At 35.7% G+C, this 20,986-nt stretch overlaps 1 protein-coding gene across 1 annotated transcript in view; it reads left to right on the top strand.

Annotated features, from left to right (window-relative positions):
* AFG1L (AFG1 like ATPase) overlaps window positions 1–20,986 on the top strand; it is a 197,779-nt gene that overhangs the window by 111,483 nt on the left and 65,310 nt on the right. The window lies entirely within an intron of this gene.

Below are 20,986 nucleotides of genomic sequence, written 5' to 3'. Positions count from 1 at the left end.
CTTTATAGATTTTGGATACTAACTTTTTATCTGATGTCTTTTGTAAATATCTTCTCCCATTCCATTGTTTGCCTTTTAGTTTTGCTGGTTTTTTCCTTTGCCATGCAGAAGTCTTTTATCTTGATGAGGTCCAGTAGTTCATTTTTGCTTTTGTTTTCCTTGCCTCTGGATACATGTCAAATAAGTTGCTGTGGCTGTGGTCAAAGAGGTTGTTGCCTGTTTTCTCTTCTAGGATTTTGACAGTTTCCTGTCTTACATTTAGGCCTTTTATCCATTTTGAGTTTATTTTTGTGTATGGTGTAAGAAAGTGGTCCAGGTTCATTCTTCACATGGCTGTCCAGTTTTCCCAATACTGTTTGCTGAAGAGACTGTCTTTTTTTCTACTGGATATTCTTTCCTGCTTTGTCAGAGATTAGTTGTCTATATGTTTATGGGTCCATTTCTGGGTTTTCTGTTCTGTTCCATTGATCTATGTGTCTGTTTTTGTGCCAGTACTATACTGTCTTGATGATTACAGGTTTGTAATACAGCTTAAAGTCCGGAATTGTGATGCTTCCAGCTTTGGTTTTCTTTTCAACATTACTTTGGCTATTCGGGGTCTTTTCTGATTCCATACGGAAATTTGTACCTCTTAATCGTCTTTATCTATTTCACCTGCCAAGAACCATCAGTTTGTTCTCTGTATTTAGGACTCTGTTTAATTTTTGTTTCTTTATTCATTTGTCTTTTAGATTACATGTATAAGTGAAATTATATGGTATTTGTCTTTCTCTGACTTATTTCACTTAGCATAATGAAGGTCCGTCCATATTGTTGCAAATGGTGAGATTTCATTCTTTTTTTTTCTGGCTGAGTAATATTCCATTGTGTACATCTACCACATCTTCTTTATCCATTCATCTATTGAAGGACATTTGAGTTGCTTCCATATCTTGGCTATTGTAAATAATGCTGCAGTGAACACAGGGCTGCATATCTTTTTGAATGAATGTTTTTGTTTTCTTTTGGTAAATAGCCAGTAGTGGGATTACTGAATAGTAGTATGCTATTTCTATTTTTAATTTTTTGAGGAAACTCCATACTGTTTTCCATAGTGGCTACACCAATTTACATTCCTGTCAGCAAGATTCCTTTTTCTCCACATCCTTGCCAATATTTTTCCTTCTTTCCTTCCTTCCTTCCTTCCTTCCTTCCTTCCTTCCTTCCTTCCTTCCTTCCTTCCTCTCCCTCTCTTTCTTTTCTTTTGTAGGCTCCATGCTCAACATGTGGCTTAAACTCCTGACCCTGAGATTAAGAGTCACGTGTTCTACCAACTGAGCAACCTGGCCAGGCATCCGAGTTATTTTTTGTGTTTTTGATTCTAGCCATTCTGACAAGTTGTAAGGTGATGTCTCATTGTGGTTTTGAATTACATTTTTCTGATGATGAGTGATATTGAGCAGTCTGTTGCCTGTCTGTATGTCTTCTTTGGAAAAATGTCTTTTCAGGTCCTCTCTCCATCTTTTAATCAGATTACATGGGCTTTTTGGTTTTGAGTCATATAAATTCTTTATATATTTTGGATATTAACCTCTTATCAGATAAGTCATTTGCAAATTATCTTTTCCCATTCAGTAGGTTGCCTTTTCACTTTTTAATGGTTTCCATCATCTTAGCTTTTAATTGTAAAGAAGAAGACAGGATATTTTGTAATTTAGGAGCTCAGAGCCATATTTTTTTTTTTTACAGATACTTTAGAAATATAAAATAGGATAACTTTTTAAAAAAACTTTTTTATTTACTTATTTTGAGGGAAACACAGATATCGTGAAAGGGGGAGGGGCAGAGAGCGAAGGAGAGAGAATCCCAAGCAGGCTCTGCACTGCCAGTGTAGAGCCTGACATGGGGCTTGAACTCATGCAAATGTGAAATCGTGACCTGAGCTGAAACCAAGAGTTGGATACAGAACTGACCAAGTCACCCAGGTGCCTCAGGATAACTATTTTTAAGAAGCAGTGATGGGAACATCTTTCCCATCTTTAGAGGAATCATTAAGTAAATGATGGTACAGTCACATGAGGGGATATTATAGTATACTTACTTGGAATGATATTTTTAAAAAGATTTTAATAATGTATAATAATGTTCACAGATAATTTGAGTGAAAAAATATGATGCAAGAGTATATCCAGTACTCTTAACTGTGAAAGTAATGTACATGTACATGAATAGAAAACTACTAGAAATAAATACCTCAAAATATAGCTAGAACTTATTTCTGAAGAGTTAGATTATAGATGATTTACATTTTCTCTGTTAGACTTTTCTAAGATTTCTTTTTTTAAAAAATGTTTATTTATTTTGAGAGAGAAAGAGAGTGAGCAGGGGAGGGGCAGAGAGAGAGGGAGACAGAGAATCCCAAGCAGGCTCTGCTCTGTCATTGCAGAGCCTGATGTGGGGCTTGAACCCACAAACCATGAGATCATGACCTGAGCTGAAATCAAGAGTTGAACACTTAACTGACTGAGCCACCCAGGCATCCCTTACTTTTCTAAGAATTCTAACATTAGACTTTTCTGGAATGATCTTGTATTATTTTTTGTTTATTTTTCTTTTTCATATTCTTAAAATTTATTTTGAGATAGAGATAGAGTGTGAGTGGGGGAGGGGCAGAGAGGTAGGGAGAGAGAATCCTAAGCAGACTCTGCACTGTTAGCACAGACCTTGATGCAGGGCTTGAATTTATGAACATGAGATCATGAGCTGAGCTGAATTCAGATACTTAACCGACTGAACCCCCCCAGGTGCCCCTTGTATTATTTTTTATAATAAAACCCATTCTTTTAGCAGGTAAATTTTTGTCTACCCTTCTTAGGAAGTCGGCAGATCTGGGTAGGATTATTCACATTCAGGGTTAAGGAATTAGCAAAAAGCAAAATGGAATGAACATAGGTCCTATGTACAGAGGCTATTATTAAAAGAGTGAAATGGTGGGCATAGGAAGGAAGCAGCAGGAACAAACAGGAGAGGTAGACACGCACTAATAAGTAAAAGCACATGAAGAATATACTTTGGAAGAACTACCTAAGGAAACGGGAGACGTTTGTAGATAAAACTATATGTATATACATACACACACACATATATATATATATATATAGAGAGAGAGAGAGAGAGAGAGACAGAGTGGGGTAGGGGCAGAGAGAGAGGGAGACAGAATCCGAAGCAGGCTCCAGGCTCTGAGCTAGCTGTTAGCACAGAGCCCGATTCAGGGCTCGAACTCACAAACCGCGAGATCATGACCTGAGCCGAAGTCAGACACTTAAACTGACTGAGGCACCCAGGCGCCCCATAACTTTACTATATTTTAAAAGAAATTATAAAGAAGTTATGGGTACCAGTGAAATAAGAGGACAGGTAAAGTAGCTGCAAGATTAGATGGAAAGTGAGGTGGCAGAGCTAAGAAAATAGAGTGAGGGTAGACACATTAAAAAAGTGAAAAGCATCTTAGGAAAAACAAGTTAAAGGATTGAAACTGCTAAAAATAAAATTAGTGATAAATAGACTCAACTTATGGAAAAGTCACACAAAGTGTAGCTAGAATAGTCAGAGATAAAACAATTACAGTGAAAATGCTAGACATGGAAAGCAGACAACAGATCAATCATTCACATAATTCATATTTCTGAAAGAGAAAAATAAAGATAAAATAGAGGGGTAATATATTTTTCTGATGCATAACTGAATTTCAAGGATAAAGAAAGAGTCATACAGTTAAATAGAAGAAAAGTTGGGGAGCTGGGTGACTCAGTGGTTTGGGCATCTGACTCTTGATTTTGGCTCATTTTATGATCTGGTAGTCATGAGATTGAGCCCTGCAACAGGCCTGCTTGGAATTCTGTCTCTCTCTCTCTCTCTCTCTCTCTCTCTCTCTCTTTCTCTCTTTCTCCCTCTCTCCCTTTCTCTCTCCTTCTCTCTCCCTCTCTCCATCCCTCTGTCCCTCTTCCCTGCTCTCTCTCTCTCAAAATAAATAAATGAACATTAAAAAAAAAAAAGATGTGCCTTCTTGTTAGCCAAGCTGTCACGAAAATTTAAGCCTGCAGATACATATTTTTGGATATGTGGTATCGTAGGATTTATAGAACTCATGAAACTTCTTGAACAAACTACTTTAAGTCAGAATTAATAACTTTTAAATGGAGATATTAGAGTAATAAAACATTGGTGGTGGTCATTGAATCTGGTTAAATATTGTCTTTTTTATGGTCTGTAAGTCAGTAAAATTTTCTTTGTGTCAGGTGGGAACTTCTGTAATTGAGTTAACTATAGAATGCCAAAGAATATAGAAAAGGGGCCCCAACCCACACCAGCAGTTTGAGTGGAGTAGATGGTACATGTCAGGAGTATTTCCAAAGAACAAGTGATACTTAAATTGAAACTTAGAAATCAAATAAAAATTACCAGGCATAGTGGGAAAGGGCATTCATCATGGAGGAAAAAACCACATGGAAAAGAAACACAAGCATGAGAATTACAGATTAAAAATTTTGTGATTAGTAATTCTTTGAGATTTTTATAACATAACAACTATTACATTCTTCTGTTTGCTTGAAAGTTGGAAATTAATTAATTAATTTTTGAGGGCGGGGAGGAATAGATGGAAAGAGAATCTTAAGCAGGCTCCACACCCAGTGCAGAGCCCGACGTGGGGCTCCATCTCATGACCCTGGGATCATGACCTGAGCCAAAATCAATGTGAGTTGGCCGCTTAACCGACCTGAGCCACCCAAGCACCCACTTGCAAATGTATTTGAAAGTCAGATCCCCACCCCCACCCCCATAAAAGAATATGTATTGCATGTAGGGTAGTTCCTTGTTACCCACAGTTTGACTTGCTACAGTTTCAATTACCTGAGGATCCCCCTTGGTCTGGAAGCAGATGATCCTCCTTCTGACCTGTTGTCAGAGGTCAGTAGTAACCTAACACCACGTCACATTGCCTTTGTCACTCACTTACTTCATCGTATCATGTAGGCATTTTATTATCTCACTTCACAAGAAGGATGAATATAGTACAATAAGATATTTTGAGAGAGAGACCATAACCACATAATGTTCCTTACAGTATATTGTTGTAAATCGCTTACTATGTCTAATTTATAATTTAAACTTTATCTTAGGTATGTATGTATGTGTGTGTGTGTGTGTGTGTGTGTGTGTATAAAACATAGGATATATAGGGTTCAGTACTATCTGCAGTTTTAGGCATCTTGGACTGTATCCATCACAGATAAGGGGGTGGGGGGAGACTACTGTAAATTAAAAAAAAATTTAGTATGTAACATTCCCTTATGTATATTAAAGATGGTTAATACTATGATTATTGTGCATGCTTCAAACTTGAAACTCCTTGCTTACTATATAACACAATGTCCTGATTTTGCTGATTTAGTCTTAAAGAATCTTTGTTGTGATTTTAATAAAACGGAAGTAATTCTTCTAAGTATATAAACATATAATTGTGAAAGCATATGTTGGTATCTACATAGCACTATTCTGTGAAATTAAGTATCTTAGTTCCACACTGCAGTATTTTAGACTGTGATAAACTATACCAGGGATTGTTAAACTATAGCCAGTGGCCAAATCCACTCTGCCACCTGTTTTTGTAAATAAGATTTTATTGAAAAACTTCATGCTTATTCATTTATGTATTGTCTGTGACTGTTTTCACAGTACAGTGGCAGAGTTAAGTAGCTGTGGCACTTACGGCCTTCAAATTAAAATATTTACTATCTGCTTTTAACAGAAAGTTTTCTTATCCCTGATTTATACAACATGCAAAGGAAAGAGAGATAAGTGTTTAAAATAACATATGTATATAGCACTTTTTTTCTGTGAAGAGTGACTTTTTTATGTGGTGGAAATCCTGTGTCAGCATAGATTCATTTTTAAATCTTGCAGAAAGTGTCATTTTAAGAATTTGCTGTATAAATGATTGATAGAAGGGAGGAAGCTTCTGGTGAACCAAAAGACGAGACAGTGGCTCAGTATCAATTTCAAATAATTTGATAAGTTGAGAAATACCAGTTTTGTTAGGATCAACTTTCTTAGAAATATCTTCAATTTTTACATTTAAGAAAATAATATCTTAAATGCGCATTCATTGTATAATATACATTGAACATAATTTTGTGTTGTAAACATTATTTAAATCATTGTGGTTGAGGGGTGCCTGGGCGGTTCAGTCGGTTAAGTGTCCGACTCTTGATTTTGGCTCAGATCATGATCTCACTTTTCGTGGAATTGAGCCCCACAAAGGGCTCTGTGCTGACAGTGCAGATCCTGCTTGGGGTTCTTGTTCTCTCTCTCTCTCTCTCTCTCTCTCTCTCTCTCTCTCTCTCTGTCTCTCTCTCCCTTCCCCCCATCCAGCTTGTATGTGTGTAGTGTGTGTGAGCTTTCTCTTATTCTCTCTCTCAAAAAAAAATTAAAAAAAATATATATATACATAATTTAAAAAATGAAATCATTGTGGTTGAAAGGAAAGGACCAGTTGATATTTTGAGAAGAGTAGTTTCTTAGGTTAATTTCAGCTAGACACTATTATTGGCTTTCTTGATACATGGATTGCCTGGCAAGCATTGTTGCTTTTCTCATCTGATCAAATTCCAGCCATCTATGATATTTTGGACAGCTGTTTTATATTTGGGTAAAAATCTGTCTCTTTACTCCATCACTTAAACTTAGATAAACCATTGTGTCTGATGCATTCTATAATGAGCCCTTAAAGAGATAAATGCTATTCATACTTTTTAGAGTTAAAAAATAATTTTCCATGTGATTTTATTAACTTTCTTTTATAATTTTCTTTCTTTCCTTTTTTTTTTTTTTTTAAGATTTTATTTTTAAGTAATCTCTCCACTGAACAGGGAGCTCGAACTAACAACCCCAAGATCAGGAGTCGCGTGCTCTACTGACAGAGCCAGCCAGGCATCCCTTTTTATGATTTCCTTAATCATTTTAACAATGTGGACAGATCTAAAATAATCTCCCCATGGGAAATGTTCCTGTGTAGTATTGTATGTAGTGTTTTGCTATATGGTGATAGATTCTGTTATCAGTAATGTGGCATTTTAACTTTCATTCACACTAATGTTTTAGCAAACTATCTTCTTTCTTAAGTTTTTAAATTTCTATTTACAATTAAATGATTAGAAAAGAAATGAGTTAGGTGTTTAATAGATTATGAAAATCACACCTGTAAGCTGGTCAGAAATAACCAACAAGGCATTCCGCAATATAATTTTCCTTTGATGAATATTAGATTACTAAATTATCGAAAAATAAGATACTAGCATTAACTTATAAATATGAATTTTCCTTTTCCTGATAAAGAGTTGTCCATTGGGAAAGCATCATAATCTGATTTGGTTTAACATTTGTTGGGTTTAACTATGCAACAAATAAAAATACTTTATAATCTAAAGTAGTAATGGTTTTATTATTATGATTTTTATAATATTTTTTAATGTTCAGGCAATAACTTTATTTCTTCTACTTGGTTGTTAATGTTTCTCAGTTGTTATGCATCCTTTATCTAAAACTGCCCACTCCTCTCAAAATGCTGAGTATTAGCTTTTGTTTTTGTTTCCTGAGGACTTTTTTTTCCTAAGAAATCTTACATCTATAGTGAACTCTGAGAATATTCTGGTATTGTGTGATTTCTAGTTACAAACTTTAAAAAAAATTGTTTATAACCCTCAGGTAAAACACTTTAATGCTCAGACTGCCCAGCTACCTGCATTGGGATTTATAGATTTGTTAAGTGTATATTTATTTGCCATTTCTTCCTGCCATAATTTTCATTTCATTGGTGAAATTGATTTGTCAGTTTGTTCATTATAACTTTCAATACTAGAGATTTCAGAGGGCTAAGTAATCCGAATCAGCTCTTGAGGTCAGTGTCAACTCCACTGACTGACCTCCACTATGTTGTCACCTGAGTCAGTGTAGCAAGGATTAACTCTTTGTTAGTGTGATAATGTCTTTACTTAGGAGTTAGGTTTTTATCCCTTAAAGATTGAAAGAAACAAAATGTGGAAAAGTAATAGACTGAAGTCCAGAATTGAAAAGAGTTATGACTTTCCCCCATAAACCACTGAAGTGTTCATTTGAACTTTAGTGTTTAATAAAGTTTTAAGATACAAAAATGAGTTATTGACTTGCAAAACATTCCTATAATTTGCTAAATTTTAGGCTGAAGAAATTAACGAAATCTATTTTCATATACCTATTTCCTATATGTTTGAGAAAATTTATTTAAGCAAATTGGCTATAGTAACAGGCATTAAACTTTGTGACAGTATTTTTGTGCTGTGTCCTTGAAATAAATAAATATCTAGACTAAAAGTTATTGTAATGTGGATTTAAAATGTAATTCTTGTTCATCTTGATAGCAGAATGTACACCTTATATTAGTCATGGCCTACCTATGGAAAAGTGATTTTGGGTGTATGCCTTTTAAAATAATATTTTCTGTAATTGTCTTACATAAAATGAAAACATAGATTTCCCATGAAATATATAAATGATACATTTATATTTATGTAATCAGAAATAAAATATATAGATGATATATTTATCAAACTGGACTACAGCAGGCTATTGCTTATGTGTAAAATATAGACTGTTAGGTCTTGAATTCTCTTCTCTTAGAATAATAAATAGTTATTTTTGGCTAAATTACAAGAAATCAATTCTCTAATGGTAAAAATGATTGAAAGGAAGTGTGTCTTAAATATGAATTAGTTGTTGGACTCATGAGATAAATTAGTTTAATTACACGTGGCAATTTTCTTGGCTAGTGATGTAATGTGAAATAAAATTCTCCCTTTCCCCTCCCTGAAAACTCAAACCAATTAATAGAACTTTTAAGCTCTTTGTCATAGGCCACCGTGGAGGTCTGCAGAGAAGAACTTTAATCCAATAAACATTTCATTTAGATCATGAAAAGAAAGCATGAGGAGACGCTCCCATAAGAGAGGGTGTTACTATGATTCCAGCCATGAAGAGATGTGAGGAATTTGCCAAATTAACCAAGAGGTCCTCATATTTAACGCATAAATGTGTCAAAACTAACAGAATAATTATTTAATTTGCTTGAACTTTATATTGAGAAAACTCTAAAAAGCCACAACTGTTTGCTTCAAAGCCTTCACTGTTGGGCTGGATGGACAGGGCAAAGGGAGGTTGTGAGAAATCCAGATAGCAAATAACACTGGCCGAAGCTGGTCAGAAAAGGGAATAGATAATTAGACGTAATTAGCGTGTATGAATTGTTGTCTCTCTGCCCTTAGCTTGAATAAATTTTGAAGAAAAAACCCTGGTGGTGAAAATCCTTTGATGTAGGAAGAGTCATTGTGGCTTGGCAGCATAAAGGCAGTGTTTTATACTTCTTACATAATGGTTGTGATACAGAAAGAGTGAATGGACTCAGCACCCCCCTGTCTGCTTTATAGCAAGGACTTTTGGATTCTCTTGAAACAAAATGCATCACAAGTTTTCAGTTGTTAGTAATGAGGGAGCGGACCTCATCAGTGCTCGGAGGAAGCCATCTTTAGCTTTTGTTTAAATCTTAATCACAGTTTTGTGTTTTTTTTCTGGGAAATCTGTTTTCTTAAATCAACACTTCTTTTCCCTCCTTTGCTTGTACCTCCAATAAGAGGAAGGAATAATGATCAAGAAAGCTAAACAGAAGAGTTCAACAAAAATTATCACATAAAAGACTTATACATTTTTGTGGTTTTAGTCCCATATGAAAAAGATGCTTGTTATATTTCTTTTTTTGCTTCAGATTGATAAGGTTCCAGGAAAGTGGTTTTATAATAAAATGTATAAAAAACCTATAAGGAATGATTTTAGATTAGTTTTAGAAGGAACTTATCTTTCAAATTGAAATTACACAAAGTGAAGTGGTAAATATGTTCTTTTTTTACCATAGTTAAGTTTTTAAATGGAAATCAGCTTGGTTAACAATATCACTCAGTAGATTTACTGTAAACTTTACTTATTTGAAGGACATAGTGGAAATATAGGTTTGGGAACCTAGCTCTGTGTGGATATTCTGTGACCACTACTGACAAGACAAGAAATTATTCTTGAGAAAGCATTGCATTTATTTTGAAATCTTCAAAGATCTGAAACAATAAATCATCCAAAATGCATTATCAATTTATTACCATACTGAATTATGTTCACTTTGTCTAAAATATTTTTAAAAGTTAGTCTTCAGAGAAATTAGCTATTTCAAGACTCTAAATCATGTATTTTTTGGGGAGAGGAGTGTTGCTGGTATTAAAAGAGTTTTACATATTATCCTTGGTATCAGAATAATGCCCCTAAGTTTTATATTTCTGATAGATTTCCACCCTCTTCCATCAACTATTTTGGTATTACATTAAAAAAAATCTACCCTTTAACTTCTCAGATTTCCTTCTAATTAATATTCTTCTTTTTACATATTTTAATGATAAGACTTTCTGCAGTAGTCATCAGGATCCGTTTCTTAATGTGTAATCTATGAATCTATTTTTATAAGTGTCACTTTGCTTAGTGTATTTTTGTTCTGACGTTTTGATTCTGGATAGACTTCTTTCAAGCCACAATGCTCTGAGATGCTTTTGGCTACTTAACCCATTTTGCATATTGTGCCATTTGTAGAATAAAGTAGCCTTTTATACTTGAAGTTGATTTGAACTCTGAAAGGCAACACCTGAGCATCACACAAAACTGGATAATTATGGCTGATTGTGTTTTTCAGGTATAGGTCACAGGAAATTCATTTGGGGTAAAGTACGTACAAAGCTAAGAAATATGCAGATTTTCTGTTGTAGGATTGTGTAAAAATTATTTACAGTTAATACTTGCATAAAGGTTAGAAAGGTTGATGAAGTGATATTTAGTTTTGCTTTACTATTCACTGCATGTCAGAATGTAATTATGACTGATTCATGAAACTGTCTTAGAAACGAAGCATCTTTATTAAAATGCTGATCAAGATAAGAGCTGACAGTAATAAAGAATAGAACATTTTAGTCTTGTTGCTTTTGAATGATTGCTAATTACCCCAGAGGTCATGTATAGTGCTTGGTAGGATTCATTGACATTATTTCTTTTAAGTCTGCTGTTTCAACAACATCTGAGCATGAAGACACAAACTGTGTGCACATTGAACAATAGTTTGGCCAAGTTTTTGAGGCTTCAAGATATCCAAGAAACCTTTTTCTGCTTTAGTGCATTTAGCTTTTCTCTCTCAAAATTATAGCATACTAGGGGTGCTTGGTACAAAATATTTTGTATATTCTTTTACTATTGACTGTCTCTACACTTCCCATTTATAAGTTGGTGTTAAATAGTATACACAGGTTATTGAGACAATGTCCTCTCTGAATATACACATAAACACTTAAAGTAAATAAGAACAACATGTAGATTGGCACTAAAATTAGAATTAATAGAAAGGACTTCTTAATGTATAATCAGAATGTACTTCTTACTGTCAATAGTGTTCAGCTTGTTTTTATTAAATGTGAAGTCTGCAATTTGTCTCTAAAGACATGTGGAAGTCCTTAAAGTTATAGTATTCCTCAGTTAATAATGAATAATGATCATTAGGATTCACATATTATAAAGATATGGTTGATTAACTGAATAAACTCTGCCATAATACCTAAAATAACTTAAATCTTTAAAATTCTTAACAACTGAAAGTAGAAGAAACCATACAGTCATATCACATATTTATGTGGTTTCCATGATATAGCAGAAGAATAATGGGTTAAGAAGGCAGTTCTTTGTGAGTCTGGCTCTGTTCCTGACATTTGGGCAAGTGTCTTGAATCCACTTGAGTTCACATTTTTTTCATCTATAAATGATAGGATTGGACCTCAAGATTGCTAAGGCCCTTATTGTGCTACCAATTTTCAAAAAATTAAGTTTCAGAAGTTTACTTGTGAATTACTTTTTTGGATTATGATAGATTTCTCCTCTAAACATTGTTCTAACTGTGGTGTTCAAGTCCTAGGCTAGCTGGTCTGCAAAAGCCTAATTGCCCAATTAGCTCAAATATTACACCTTTGTAAGATAAAATACAAGAAAACAATATTCAGATTTCAACATGCATGCTAAGTTCCTTTTAGCATTTATTAAGTGCTTAGTCACTAGGATTACAATGGTGAAGCTGTCCTGAAATGAATCCTGCCATCAAGGAAACCAGGGTATTCTATTAGAGGAAATAGACACACCAACAAATAATTATAAGAAAAATATTATACTTCAATATTGAATGGGTTAGGAGTGATTAACTATGTGTTGGGAGTGTACAGTGCTAACAATGATATAAAACAGTGATAAAACCACAAATTTTATTTTTTTTTAATTTATTTATTTAAATTCAAATTAGTTAACATACAGTGTAGTATTAGTTTCAGGAGTAGAGCCCAGTGATTCATCACTTGCATCTAATACACAGTGCTCATCCCGACAAGTGTCCTCCTCAATGCCCATCACCCATTCAGCCCATTCCCCCCCCCCCCCCCACAAATTTTAAATAAATTTTCTATCTTCTGTAATGCTGGTGATTATGGAGGATGAGTGAATGAAATGGAAACTTACGTGAATTCTGAATGGACTCCCATGTGTGTCTGCAAATTTCAGAGGCTGATGAGGCTGATGAATCTGAGCCTTTTGTTTGTTAAGCTTTTTGTTTTCTTTTAGGCGTGTCCCTGCCATCACTCTTGGCTTAGTAGTCATGCTTATGATTTTGTTTTTGCTCTAATTGGAGTTAAGTGAAGATTTTCCTGAGAAAGCTGGAGAAGGCTTAGAAGGGAGAGATGAGGGCAGAGGGAGAAAGCTAAAAATAGTTTCAGTGTATGTGGGAAAAGCTACCTGATGAAACTGAATAAGTTATGAATAGTGAGAGCTGAGAAATGGCTACAGAGCAAGGAATATATGGAAGGAGCCTTAGCAACATTTATACCAGCACCTTAGACTGTAAGGTAACATTTATACCTTTTTGAGGCTCATGCCTAAGATTGCCTGGCTAGTGACAGAGCCGTACCTAGAACCCAGATTTCCTGCTTTTTACTGAGAGTTCTTTCCACCCACCATGTTGCTCAGTGTGTGTGTGTGTGTGTGTGTGTGTGTGTGTGTGTGTGTGTGTGTAACATTATATATTTGTTATATTTACATATTATAATATTGTCTTTGGGTAGAATTAATTATATTCTCATTTGCTTTTATCAAGGAACTATTTGTCTTTCTTTTATAAAGTATAATCTACTTTATTAATCTACCTTTAGTTGTACATAATGATAAATATAATGATGTTCAATCTTGTTTTAGCTAATTGCTTAAAATTTACTCTTCAGATCTTTTATCAAAGATCGGAATAAGTTACAAGATTGACTAAATTCATCTTCTTTCTCTTCCTCTTGTCATCTTTATTTTATTATTTTTAAGCTTTTAAAAAATGTTGTTTTTTGTTTTTTGTTTTTTTTTTTTTTTTTTTTTTTTTGAGAGAGAGTGCAAGCTTTTAAGCAGGGGAGGGTCAGAGAGAGAAGGAGAGAGAGAATCCCACACAGGCTCTGTGCTGTCAGCATGGGAGTCCCTTGCAGGGCTCAATCCCACGAACCGTGAGATCTTGACCTGATCCAAAGTCAAGAGTCAGATGCTTAACAGACTGAGCCACCCAGATGTCCCTTTCATCTTTAAATAAAAGTGCTAGTGAACAGTGAAATGACAAAAAGCTGAGCAAATATAATGCAGAAGAGCAGAACCAGAGTTCAGAATATTTATAAATGGCTGTCCTGGATACTGGAAGTCTTAATGCAGTCTCTGAAAATATACAAGGATGATTTTTTAAGGTAAATATTTTATTGAGGTTTAGTTTTTCTTTCTCATTCTAGAAGTTGTGATTATAGAAAAATGAATCACATGCATTATGTACTTTGTATTTATAGTATGGTTATATTTTTTAAGATAGAAAAGTTACTGTTTACCTCTGATTATTTGTATAGAAGAAGGAAAAATCTTGTGGGTAAACTTACTGGATTTTCAAAAAAACAGATTTTGCAAAGCTGCAGATATAGTGGGAGTTCCTCTTAGCCTGGGGATATATTGCCCAGTTCCTTTTTGTGGGAGAAAAAAAGTTTACAGGTGCTGCAGTTATGGGTTGGTAGCATAGTTCTAAAAAGATTTTGGGGCGCCCGGGTGGCTCAGTCGGTTAAGCGTCCGACTTCGGCTCAGGTCACGATCTCACGGTCCGCGGGTTTGAGCCCCGCGTCGGGCTCTGGGCTGATGGCTCAGAGCCTGGAGCCTGCTTCCGATTCTGTGTCTCCCTCTCTCTCTGCCCCTCCCCCGTTCATGCTGTGTCTCTCTCTGTCTGAAAAATAAATAAACGTTAAAAAAAATTTTTTTAAAGATTTTTCTAAAGGTATATACATCAACTTTTTTCCAGTCTGTGATGTTATTCATATGTTTTTCTTTTTATTTTTTAAGTTTCTTTTTATTTATTTTGTGAGAGGGAGCAAGCAGGGGAGGGACAGAGAGAGGGAGACAGAATCCCAAGCAGGCTCTATGCCATCAGCGCAGAGCTGGATGTGTGTGAACCATGAGATCATGACCTGAGCCGAAATCAGGAGTCTGTACTTAACTGACTGAGCCACCCAGGCACCCTGGTTTTTCTTTTTTTTAACCTCAGGAATGAAAACTCTGGTTTTCTTGGATAAAGTAAACAGTGGGAGAAGAAATGGAATATTAATTAAAATTCTGTTGGTTGTGACAGGGCTGGAAATGTGTAATGACTAATTTCAATAAGGCAGCTATCACCTTTTTCCAGGTACTGCTATTTTAGGGACAATACATGGGCTCTCTAAGATCTTTCCTTTTATAAAATTTTATGTGAGATAAATGAATGCATGCTAGGTTAAAAAATCAGAACATCACATAAGTGTATATATACTAAATATCAAATGCTTCTCCTTCACTACTCTCCCTTCTCCGCATTTTTTCCCTTCTTCCACCCGTGTCTTATTTCTACTTCCCTCCTCAGGAGTAGCTGCTGTTAAAAATTTAATGTGGAGAAATGACATCAGTATTAAGTTGAGTAAGGCATCTCATGTTCATGCCCGCCCCCCCCCCAACAATAATTTGGCATCCATTCACAGACAAAAGTGCCTTTGTGAGCAGTGTTAGATTTAGCACCATATGCCAAATCACCTGGGAGGAGGTTTACCCATCTATGTGTCAGGTAATAGGAATATATAGACCTTGGTCCTGGCTGTGGACCAGCTCTTGCCTCTCCCAGCTGTGGTCTAGGAGCCCCTGGAAACGCTCTCTTAAACAGTCACCCAAGGACAAGAGAGCCTTTGTAGATGTCCGGGTTTCTAGTAGAGGAGTTTCAGCACACTGTTGGAGCAAAAACAAAACAAAACAAAAAAACAAACCCAAGTTTGGACACATTGGGGAGGGTCAGAGAAATGGTTTAACTTTAGCTGCATCACTCCTCCCCTAAGGCAGCACAGTTTAGGGCAAAAGAGATCTTGGTCTGTAATTTCCCCTGCAGGGGAACAAAAGAGGATGTGAGTGATCACCCTGCTTCCCCAGCTGTGTGGGATACTGCCTAAGAGGTTCATTCTTCTTTTGCTCCATCCAGAGTACTGATTCTGACATGCATGGCTGGAGGGCAGGAGAGAGGCTGGGAGAGGGACAGATAGAACTCTTTGAAGACATTGAAGACAGGTGGATCCTACTAACTGCTTCACATACTTCATCAAGAAGCTTGCTCACAAGCTGCTGGGGACACCTCCCCCACAGCCCCCCAGCTGGCTTGAGGACATCTCCAGTGCTCTGCATATCACATGTGTGTGTGCACACGCACACACACACACACACACACACACACACACACACACACACCCTCATTTTGTGGCTGATGCCCTGTGCATGCTCCCAATGGTTGTGGTAAGAGTGAGCTTTGGTAGATGGCTAGTGAGCATGTTCAGAAAGCAGTCTGAATCTGCACACCAGAGAGACATCATAAAATTGAGCATTAGTGGCATCTTTGGGAAAATAAAAGGAAAGTTGTCAGCCCTCAGCCTTGTGTGTTGCAGGATTGAGAAAAGCCATGTAAGCATGTGGTCATATCCTGCTTCAAGGGGGAACAATAATTATAGAGCCATAGAAGGTCTGAGAAAGCCTCCAGATCATGAGTAGGGCTGATGGAAGGTATTTCTCTCCTGAAAGTAATTAGTAAAGATAGGAGGAGGTGACTGCTACTTCAGATGTGAAGACAACAATGCAAAACTCATGAAAACATGATACCACCAGAGGATCACAATAATCTTCCAATAACTGATCCCAAAGACATGGACACCTGGGGTTTACCCCATCAAGAATTCAAAATAGCTGTTTTAAGGATACTTAATGGCTACAGGAAAACACACCAAATTCAACAAAATCAGGAAAACCATACACAAACAAAATGAGAAATTTAACAAAGAGAAAAAAATCATAAAAAAGAACCAAATAGGGACACCTGGGTGGCTCAGTCAGTTGAATGTCCGACTTCAGCTCAGGTCGCGATCTTGCGGTTTGTGAGTTTGAGCCACAATTCAGGCTTACTGCTGTCATCCTGTCAGTGCAGAGCCTGCTTCAAATCCTCTGTCTCCCCCTCTTGTTGCCCCTCCTCCATTTGTGCTCTCCCGCAAATAAATATTTTTTAAAAAAGAACCAAATAGAAAATCTGAAGCTGAAGAATACAATGAATGAGGTGAAAAAAAAGATCAATATCAGACTTAAGTAGATGAAAGAATCAGTGAGATTGAAGACAGGAACTTTACAATCATCCAGTCAGAACAGAACAGAGGAAGAAGACTGAAAAAGAATGAAGAAAACCTACATAAACTATGGGATCTCATCAGAAGAAACAATCTGTGAATTATTATGGTTCTAGAAAGAGAAAAGAGGGAAAGGGGACAGAAAGTTTATTTAAAGAAATAATGGTGGAGAACTTTGCAAATCTGGGGAGACATTTCGATATCCAACTTCATGAAAATTAGAGGTCATCAAACAAACCCAAAGCATCTTCTCCAAGATACATTACAATAAAACTGTCAAAAGTCAGAGACAAAGAATATCAAAAGCAGCAAGAGAAAAAGAAATTTGTTACTAGCACACCATAAGGCTATCAGATTTCTGAGCAGAAACCTTACAGACCAGAAGAGAGTGGGATGATATATTCAAATATAGCTTAAATTAAAAAAAAACAAAACACCTGCCAGTCAAGAATACTCTATTCAGCAAAGTTATCCTTCAGAAATAAAGTATAGGTAAACACTTATCCAGACAAAAGCTGAGGGAGTTCATTATGACTAGACCTGCCTTATGTTATAAGAAGTTCTTCAAACTGAAGTGAAAGAACAGTAATTAGTAACATGAAAATATGTAAATATATAATACATTGGTAAAGGTAAGAATGTAGTCAAATTCAAAATAGTCTAATTTTGTAAGGTGGCAGTATGTTAGCCACTTAAATCTGGTATAAGGGCTAAATGTCAAGAGTATTAAAAATAACTATACCTAAAAAAAATAACTATACCTATAGTAATTTGTTAATTAATACACAATATAAAAGTTGTGTTAAATTGTGACACAAAAACAAAAAAGAAAGGTAAGTATAAAGGATAGAGTTTTTATATGAGATTGAGGTTAAGTTGTTACCAGTGTAAAATGCACTGTTTATAAGATTTTTTATGTAAGTCTCACGGTAACCACAAAACAAAGACCTGCAGTAGATACACTAAAGATAAAGGGAAGGAAATCAAAGCCTGGAAAATTATTCCGCTATGGAAAATTATTTGTTTACAGAGGAGGGCAACAAGAGAGAAAGAAAGGAACAAGGAAACTACAAAACAGCCAGAGCTGTTATTAATATAATTAATAAGATGGCCTTAGTATGTTCTTATCTATCAATAATTATTCTAAATATAAATGGATCAAATTCTCTAAAGACGTAGAGAATCTGGACGGATTAAAAACAAGAACAAAAAAGCAAGACCTAACTATATGCTGGCTACAAGCACATAGCATTAAGGACATGTAGGCTCAAAGTGAAGAGATGGAAAAAGATATTCCATGGAAGTAGAAACCAAAAATGAGCAGGGATTGCTATACTTACATCAGAGGAGATAGACTTTAAGTCAAAAATTGCAACAAGAGTTAAAGAAGACCACTATATAATAATAAAAGGGTCAATTCATCAAGAAGGCATAACAATCATATATGCACCCAACATCAGAGCACCTAAATATATTAAGCAAATACTAACAGTCTGAAGGGAGACAACAATACAATAATAGTAGGAGACTTCAAAAAATGGGCAGAGGAACCAAGTAGATATTTTGCCAAAGAAGACATACAAATGGCTGTGGGTACATGAAAAGATGTTCAGCAGCACTAATCATCAGGAAAATGCAAATCAAAACCACAATGAGATGTCACCTCACATCTGTTAGAATGGCTACCTTCAAAAAGACAAGAGATAAGTGTTGGGGAGGATATGGAGAAAAAGAAACCCTGTGCACTATTGGTGGGACTGTAAATTGATGCAGCCACTAGGGAAAACAGTATAGAAGTTCCTTAAAACATTGAAAATAAGGCTAGCATATGATCCAGCAATCCCACTTCTGAGTATACATCCAAAAGAAATGAAATCACTATCTTGAATAGATATCTGTACTTCCATGTTCTTTGCAGCATTGTTCACAACAGCCAAGATGTAGAAACAACCTAAGTGTCCATCAATGGATGAATGGATAAAGATGAGGTATATACATACAATGGAATATTTTTTGGCCGTAAGAAGGAAATTCTGTCATTTGTGACAAAATAGATGGACCTTGAGGGCATTATGTTAGGTGAAATAAGTCCAAGAAAGACAGATACCAAATGATATCTCTTACATGTGGATCTTAAAAAGCTGAACTCATAGAGACAGAGAGTAGATTGGTGGTTGCCAAGAGCTGGGGAGTGGGGGAAATGGGGAGATGGGTACAAAGTTTCAGTTGTAAGATGACTAAGTTTTGGGATCTAATGCACAGCATGGTGAATATAGTTAACAGTGCTTGAATGTTGCTAAGTTCTTGCCATAAAAAAAAAAGAAATGGTAATTATGTAAGGTGATACGGTGTTAGCCAATGCTACTGTGGTAATCGTTTTGCAATATGTTAAGTTTATCAGTTGTACATCTTAACCTTACAAATGTTATATGTCAATTATATCTCAATAAAGCTGAAAGAAAATACGTATCTTCTCAAGTACTTTTCTGTACATTTATATGCATACATATCTTTATGTATGCCTAAGCATATAGTTTTGTTGTAAATTAGTGGAGTAATAGTTTTATCTAAATCTAAGTTGTGCTTTTTATACCTTGTAGATATCCTGAAGAACTTTTTATATCAGATATAATTCTACCTTTTTCTTTTAAATGACTGCTTTGTATTTCTGTTAATGGCTGCACTATCATTTCTAATCTAATCTGCAATTTTTGTATACTAAGGTTTATTGTGTTTCTTTTCAAATAATGTTAAAAAAACCTGTTTACAAATACATTTTTAGTCACAAGAGTCAATGTTTTTGTAGGATAGTTTCCTAGAAATAGAATTTCTAGGTCAAAGGTTCTGTGCAATTAAAGCTTTATTAGGTTTTGTCAAATTACACTTAACTTGTATATTAGCTAACATTGAAAATTAAATGGTGAAATTGAATATACAAATAGTAAGATGATTTTTTAAAAGAAGCTACACTAATCCTTCTAGGACACAGCAGGGTATGAATAAATAAATGACAAGAAATCATGTGGATTTAACGTGTGATAACTGAGAATTTTACTGGATGTTGCTTGTACATATATTGAGTCAGTATCATTATTGCAAAATCATAATGGCCAAAATACTTAAGGGTTGTGGAATTTTTGGACTTTTGTTCTATGTCTTTTTCTGAACACAGGAGATATGTGTAGTGGTGAGGAGCACATGGTCTCCAGACCTGTAGTTTCATTAACAGTATGAGGTGTGAGTTGAAAACTTAACTCTATAAACTTAGGGTCATTTAAGTTTGAGATGTTGGAGTCCTCTGATGGGCCAGTCTGTAGGGCCTCTGATGGGCCATCTCATCACTCAGGTCTTTTTCTATCCTTTCTGCACATTCTCATATTTTTTATTTTCCCTAGGGAAATGTATTCCAAATCCTCTTCATTTAATCAAACTACTCCAATTTTAGAATATTTCTCCAACCTACATTAAGCTTTATCAGTCCTTTGTTTACTTAGTATTCTATTTATTTCCGTTGCTGAAATAGCTCTTGACAACTCATATGCTTTTATGTCTTTACCCACATTGCAGAGTAATGGTGATTTCTTTTTCATCTCATTTTGTCCACACATAAACAAGAAAGGAATCAATGCTACCAATCTCTGACTCTGTGATTCTAGGATCGCAAACACCAACTCTGGGTGGTCTTAAGGCTTTACTTACCACCTATGATGGTCATCGTGGTTGTTTCTCCTAAATTCATTCCACCTCTCTTGTGCTGTGTAGCAGCAATGTGATTTGGATGGGACCAATTGGAGGTGGGGCCAGATTAGTCTAAGCCAGTGGTTCTCAACCCTGGTTGCCCATTAGAATGACCTGAGGAGCTTAAAATAAAACAGACAAAATCAGCCAACCTAAGCCCTCCTCTGCAAAAATGTCTGGGAATGTGACATGGATATTGGTACTTTCTAATTCCCAGCTAAAGCTAATATACAGCCAGTGTTGAGAACCACTGGCCTACCAGTTAGAGTATTCCCATCTTCCCTGCCACTTAGCATTGGTTAGCTTGTGTCATTCCCCAAGCCTCATGAGTTGAGTGTAGTAGGCATAATCAGCCTAATCAGCATAGTTCAGGA

The sequence above is a fragment of the Panthera pardus genome, unplaced genomic scaffold (assembly GCF_024362965.1).
Source record: "Panthera pardus isolate Hobbes unplaced genomic scaffold, ASM2436296v1 HiC_scaffold_17, whole genome shotgun sequence".
Taxonomy (NCBI): domain Eukaryota; kingdom Metazoa; phylum Chordata; class Mammalia; order Carnivora; family Felidae; genus Panthera; species Panthera pardus.
This window is presented reverse-complemented; position numbering and strand designations above follow the sequence as displayed.